The sequence below is a fragment of the Lissotriton vulgaris genome, chromosome 2_1 (genome assembly GCF_964263255.1).
Source record: "Lissotriton vulgaris chromosome 2_1, aLisVul1.2, whole genome shotgun sequence".
Classification (NCBI taxonomy): Eukaryota; Metazoa; Chordata; class Amphibia; order Caudata; family Salamandridae; genus Lissotriton; species Lissotriton vulgaris.
The window spans coordinates 1,714,867,977-1,714,873,848 of record NC_141687.1 but is presented as its reverse complement, the minus strand read 5'-3'; the positions used below and the strand labels follow the sequence as shown (position 1 = coordinate 1,714,873,848).

Genomic DNA, 5,872 nt, shown 5'->3' with positions numbered 1-5,872 from the left:
TTTAGGTTCATCTCCCAAAAAAACTGGAAGCTTAAAAACAACTCAAGTGTTGCAGTATATCTAAAATATAAAATACCCTGATTGGTTATAAAAGGGGACAGTGTGTCTACATGTGAAACAAAATTTTCTTTTCCTTATTTGCAGGTCGATATTGAAGTGGACTTCATCAGATTTTCTTTCAAATGATTTCCAAACAGGAATGGCCATGAAACACTCGAGAAAACAAAAACTATTTAAAAAAAGTCCAGGGAGTTTCATTTGGATACTACTGATCTCTGCCTCCATTCTCATTTTTTGGTTGTTTTGAAGCAGGTTCCCCAGAAGCATTAGACTCCTCCAGGCTCTTCTTTTTTGGGGCTCGTGGTTCGTTACCAGTTTTGACTGTGGATATCTTTTCATCTGTATTCATTTCTTTCTTGGGACTAGGTGGACCTTTTGAATCGCCATCATCTTCATCATCATCACTTTCAAACTTCGTTTTTCTTGTCTTGAAACTGCACTTTTCTCTTTTGGGAGGAGCCTTGTGTACCTTTATCACCACCTCTGCCTTTACCTTTAAATTTCTGACCCTTGTTGCGATACTTGTTTAAAGATTCTTGCTGGTTCTCCACAATTTTCTTCAAGGCTTCCTCCTCCACTTCCCCTTCAAGAACTTCCCATTTGACATCTTTGTTGCGTAGCTGCAAATTTCCATCATTTGCTGCATTTGCTTTCTCCAGTGCTTCCAATGCCTTCTCTTTGAACAAAATAATTCCCTCCTTTGCACCCCTGCTGAAGTCTATCCATTTAATCTCCCCAAAAGTTGCAAAGACTGAATGAAGATCTTCTCTAGACGTTTTCTCATCCAGATCACCAGAAAAGGTTAGCAAACATCCAATCTTTTCATCTAAAGATTTCCTTTCTTCCTCTTCTGCTTTTTTCTGTGTTTCTTCCTTCGCTTGTTTTAACTTTGTTTTAGCTCATGCTCGATGTTGCTTCCTTTCTTCATTCTTCTTAGCGAAGTAATTGTCTTTTGTTAATACGATCAGGTCCATATCTTTGTACTTCTGGCCTGGTGTTTCAACAAACGTTTAGCTGCTTCATTAGAGTCAAACACAGCAAATACAGAACCCTTAAACACCCTCATGATTGTTCTCCTCATTTGAATGTTTTCTACTTGACCTTTACCATCAAACCAGGTTTTGAATTCATCCAATGTTGCATCCGTCGGGAATCCTTTAACATACACTGAACGGTTTTTAACAGCGTTTTTGTATTCTTCAGTTACTTTTGGTAGAGGCAGGAGACCTTCGGACCTTTCTTCTATCTTCACTTAATTCTAGCATTCCAGTCCTTGATTTGACAAGAGCATCTGCTATTACATCAAAGTCAGTACTAAGGCGGCTTAATCTGTTAAATGTTATCATCGTTTCCCGTGGAACCCAACCTGTTATGTTACCTGTATCTTTTATAGCGCTCGGCTACTCCAAGGAGTGTCCCTGTGCTTTTATTATTAACCTGTAACAGAGAACACAACAGGGCAAATAAAAGGGACCAGAAATCAAAAGAAAGAGCATATCTAGAGAGCAAAAGCTAACAGGTTGGAGGACTACGCAGTGACACGGGCAGAGTGTTCCATAGCTGTGGCGCCAACAGCCTGAAAGACCGGCCCCCAATGCGTGCCCTTTCTACCCGAGGAACCACGGCAAGGAACAAAGAATCGGATCTCAGGGATCGGACAGGATGGTAGAAGGCTAGCCTCTTTTGAAGATATTTCGCTCCAGAAGCGTGAAGAGCCTTGTGAGCCAAGGTCAAGGCCTTAAAAGCTATCCACTTCCGGATAGGCAGCCAATGAAGTGACTGCAGGAGGCCGAAGGTTCTGGCTCGCCCGTAGAGGCAAAAAATGGCCCGTGCTGCCGAGTTCTGGACCACCTGCAGCCGTTGCAAGAGATACTCCGGCAAGCCGAGATAAAGGATATTGGAATAGTCCAATCTCGAGCCAATTAAGGCCTGAACTGTGATCTTCCTATGATCTTCCGGGAGCAGAGGAAGAAACTTGCGGAGCATCCTGAGGAGGCCAAAGCATGTACCCGTTAAGCCCAGGATCTGTGATCTCAACGTCAGGCCATTATCGATCTTGACCCCCAGATTCTTGGCTAGCTGGGAAGAGCCTGCTGGAGGAAACATGTTGACAGGCCACCATTCCTGCCAATCTGGATCAGACCGACAACCGAAGAAGAGTACCTCAGATTTATCTGAGTTGCACTTGAGACTGTTAAGCTGGAACCAGGTAAAAACAGCCCCAAGGCACCCGCGGATACTCTCTCCGTCAAAATCTGCTCCCTTCCCACACGTAAAGAGGAGCTGGGTATCATCGGCATAGGATACGATCTGGGCCCCCAAAAGACTCCGCCAGTGCCGCCAGAGGGGTCATAAAGATGTTGAAGAGAATCGGGCTCAACACTGAGCCCTGCGGGACTCCGACTCCCAATGGCGGCATCACGGCAGAGCAAGGGGAGGCCCAGACCGTTTGTCGGCGGCCAGCCAGAAAAGATCTAAACCAGCTGAGCACCGTCCCCCTCAGACCGATCTCATAAAGTCTGGCTAGGAGACCCTCATGGGGGACGGTGTCAAATGCCGCCGACAAATCAAGCATCACAAGCATAGCTTTTCCTCCTGAATCCAGTACCTCCTTGATTGCCTCCGACACTTTCAAAAGCGCCGTTTCGGTGCTTAAGTTGGTACGGAAGCCGGATTGGGTGGAATGCAGCAAATTGTGGGATTCTAGAAAATGGGAGAGCACAGTGTGCACATGCTTCTCCAAGATCTTAGCAAAAGCAGGCAGAGAGAGAGCTGGCCCTGTAGTTGGCAAGAACCTCAGGATCTAAACCAGGCTTCTTGAGTAGAGGAATGATCATCGCCTGCTTCCAAGCCTGTGGGACCACCCCCACACCCAAGGAAAGATTCAGAATGGGATTCACCAAAGGATTAATGACCTCCGCCACTTTTGCCAAAAATTTGGCAGGGCACGGGTCAAGAGGCGATCCGGATTTTAGTTTGGCCATAAGTTCCAAGGACGCGGAAACTGAAAGTGGCGGAAATTCTGCCAAAACCGGATCCGAACTAGCTATAAAATCTGACCCGCCCTCAGTGCTGGGAGATATTCCAGCCACCCTCAGGGGGAAAGAGTCCTGGATTGATTTTATCTTGGTGGTGAAAAAGTTGGCAAGGGCACTTACTCACGGCTCCGAAGGAGCTGCCTGGGTCGAATTCGTGCATGGGGCCGTAAATTCCCTCACGATAGTAAAAATCTCTTTGCACGAGTTGGAGGCAGTCTCAATCCTCTTTGCAAAAATAACCTTTTTTTTCAAGGAGGATGTCACGATGGTAAGCTTTGACAGACGTCCTGTAAGCAAGCTTGGCCGCGGAATCATACTGTGAGCGCCAAGCCCTCTCGGCCACCTTGCACTGCCGTCGCGATGCCGCCAGTGCTTCAGTAAACCAAGGGGCCGAGACCCGTTTAGCTGTTTTTCGGGGGGCCATCACAGGAGCAAGGTCGTCCAGCCTGTCCGTCAGCCATGCTTGCAGAGACTCTAAATCCCTTTCCAAGTCTCCTGACATAGGACAGGGATGATCCAGACATGCCTGTGCCAGCATTTCCGGAGTCACCCGATGATACGCCCTAGGTGCTTGACACGGCTGTCGAAGAGCAGCACTAGATCTTTTTTTTGTACCCAACACATGAAATTTGACCAGCCGGTGATCCGACCAGAGCACCGGCAAAGGTGCCGACATCTCAATAAGGGTAGTGGAAAAGGCCTGAACCAGGGTATGGCCTTTTTGATGCGTCGGTCCACAGAGATAAGGAGAGAGGCCTAAAGGAGCCGTAACATCAATCATTTTAATCGTGTCTGCGTCCAGTCCATCATCCATATGGAGATTAAAGTCCCCCGCCAATACACAGTGCTCGGATCTCAACACCAATGCTGAGACTACTGACTGGAGCTCTTCAAAAAAAGAGCCTACCGATCCAGGCGGCCTGTAGACTAGGAGCCCTTTAAAAGATTGGTGAGGCGATATTGCTATGGAAAAGGCCAAAGATTCCCATCCAGTGATTACATCCATAGGAATAGTGGAGCATGTGGCCAGTTTATTCACCACAAATGCCACACCGTCGCCCCTCCCCTTCAATCTATCCTGCCTGAAGATATTATAGTCAGGGGGAATTGCTGTGGCAATATCGGGATTAGAAGACTCCCCTAACCACGTCTCTGTCAGCATCAGACATAAAGGCTTTTCCGTGACCAGGAGATCGTGAATATCCAAAAGCATGTCTGCTCAATGATCTTGTATTTAGGAGCAGACATAGATGCTTCACCCTGTCTGCCTCCCTGTCAGATATAGTGGCCGGGGCATTGCCTGGCAACCACCCACAGCCAGGACACCGCCTCTTACCCTTGTACCGACCAGGAAAGACCTTGTGACAGGAGCACGCTACCTTTTGCAGGGACCGGAGCTCTACCGCCGTATACCAAAGCATAATATCGGCTGGAGTAGATAGCAAAATAGACCAGCCCAACCCGTCGAACCGGTCGCCTCCGGGACGCTGACGGGCGCAGACGGGCTGGACTCTGGCGTGACTCCGGCGTCACTACGGCGAGAACGCAGCGCGAGAACGCTGCGCGTAGAAGGGTCCCTTTATATGCAGGCCAGCGTGTCCTTGTGACAGCTGGTCTGCTAGCACAAATGGAGCCGCCAGGCGTCCGCGAAAACTTCCCCCAATATGGCGGCCAAAGTCAGGAGGAACCGTGGAATCCAGGGACCCGCCAAAGCGCGGTGAAAAACAATTACAGTGCAAGTGAGAGGACGGCGCAGGCTAAAAACAAGGTACAATGCAAAAAATAAATAAAATCAAATACAAAACGGGAACAATTAAAAAACGCTACTGCGTGAATCGCTGCTATGCGCTGAAATGCGCTGTTGGTATCACAGGTTTGATCTGTTCCTTTAGGAATTTTTCTCTTGGCAAATTGTGATCGCCGAAGTAATACTCCATTTGTTCACATATTTTGATTTCCAGATCAGAGATTTGTTTCTTTGCGCCATTTTCTGCCATTTTTAAAAATCCCTCAGTCCGTCACCCGCAGCAGGAACGCGCCGCTGATTCACACGCGCAACACTAACCTTACGGTGAGGATGGCAGCAGATCTATTAACACTAATTTTACATTTACATGAAGATAATTTTGCTCACATAAGATGGGGTGATCAGGGCAGTGTCACAGATTCATTTGCCGTGGGCAGAGTAGTCCGCCAAGGATACGTATTAGCGCCAACACTATTTTCCCTTTACATCAATGGTATAGTGGACTTCTTTATGCATGTAGCTACAGATGCCCCAGTGGTGGCCGGTATCCACACAACAATCTTATTATTTGCTGACAACACACTTATTGTATCCAAAACCCCTAGTGGTCTTCAACGTGCCCTGAGGTGCTTTAACGATTTCTGCACATCGCGGGGCCTTGAAGTCAACAACAACAAAACGAAATGTATGTCTTTTAATCAGCACAGATCCTTTAGGGGTGGTATAACAATGAATAACGTCCCCCTGGAACAGGTTAAGTCTTTTGTATATTTGGGTATCACCTTACTAAAAGATATGAGATGGAAGGGCCAATTGGACATGTCTGCTCTAAAATTTCACGAAACCGCGGGGGCTGTTAAAACCCAGCATGGGCTGTCATCTACTAAACCCATAAGCCCGGTCATACACATTTATGAATCAAAAATTTTGAGTTCTACGCTGTATGGGGCAGAGTTGTGGGCCTTTGAAAATCTTAGGTCGATCTCTGTCCTAGAAACAAAGTTCTTAAGGAAAATTATAGGCGTCC

The 5,872-nt window shown here is 47.2% G+C and overlaps 1 pseudogene; it reads right to left on the bottom strand.

Annotated features, from left to right (window-relative positions):
• Nucleotides 1-254: 254 nt before the first annotated feature.
• LOC147733166 (lupus La protein-like) lies at nucleotides 255-5,143 on the bottom strand (annotated as a pseudogene).
• Between the last annotated feature and the right edge of the window lie 729 nt (nucleotides 5,144-5,872).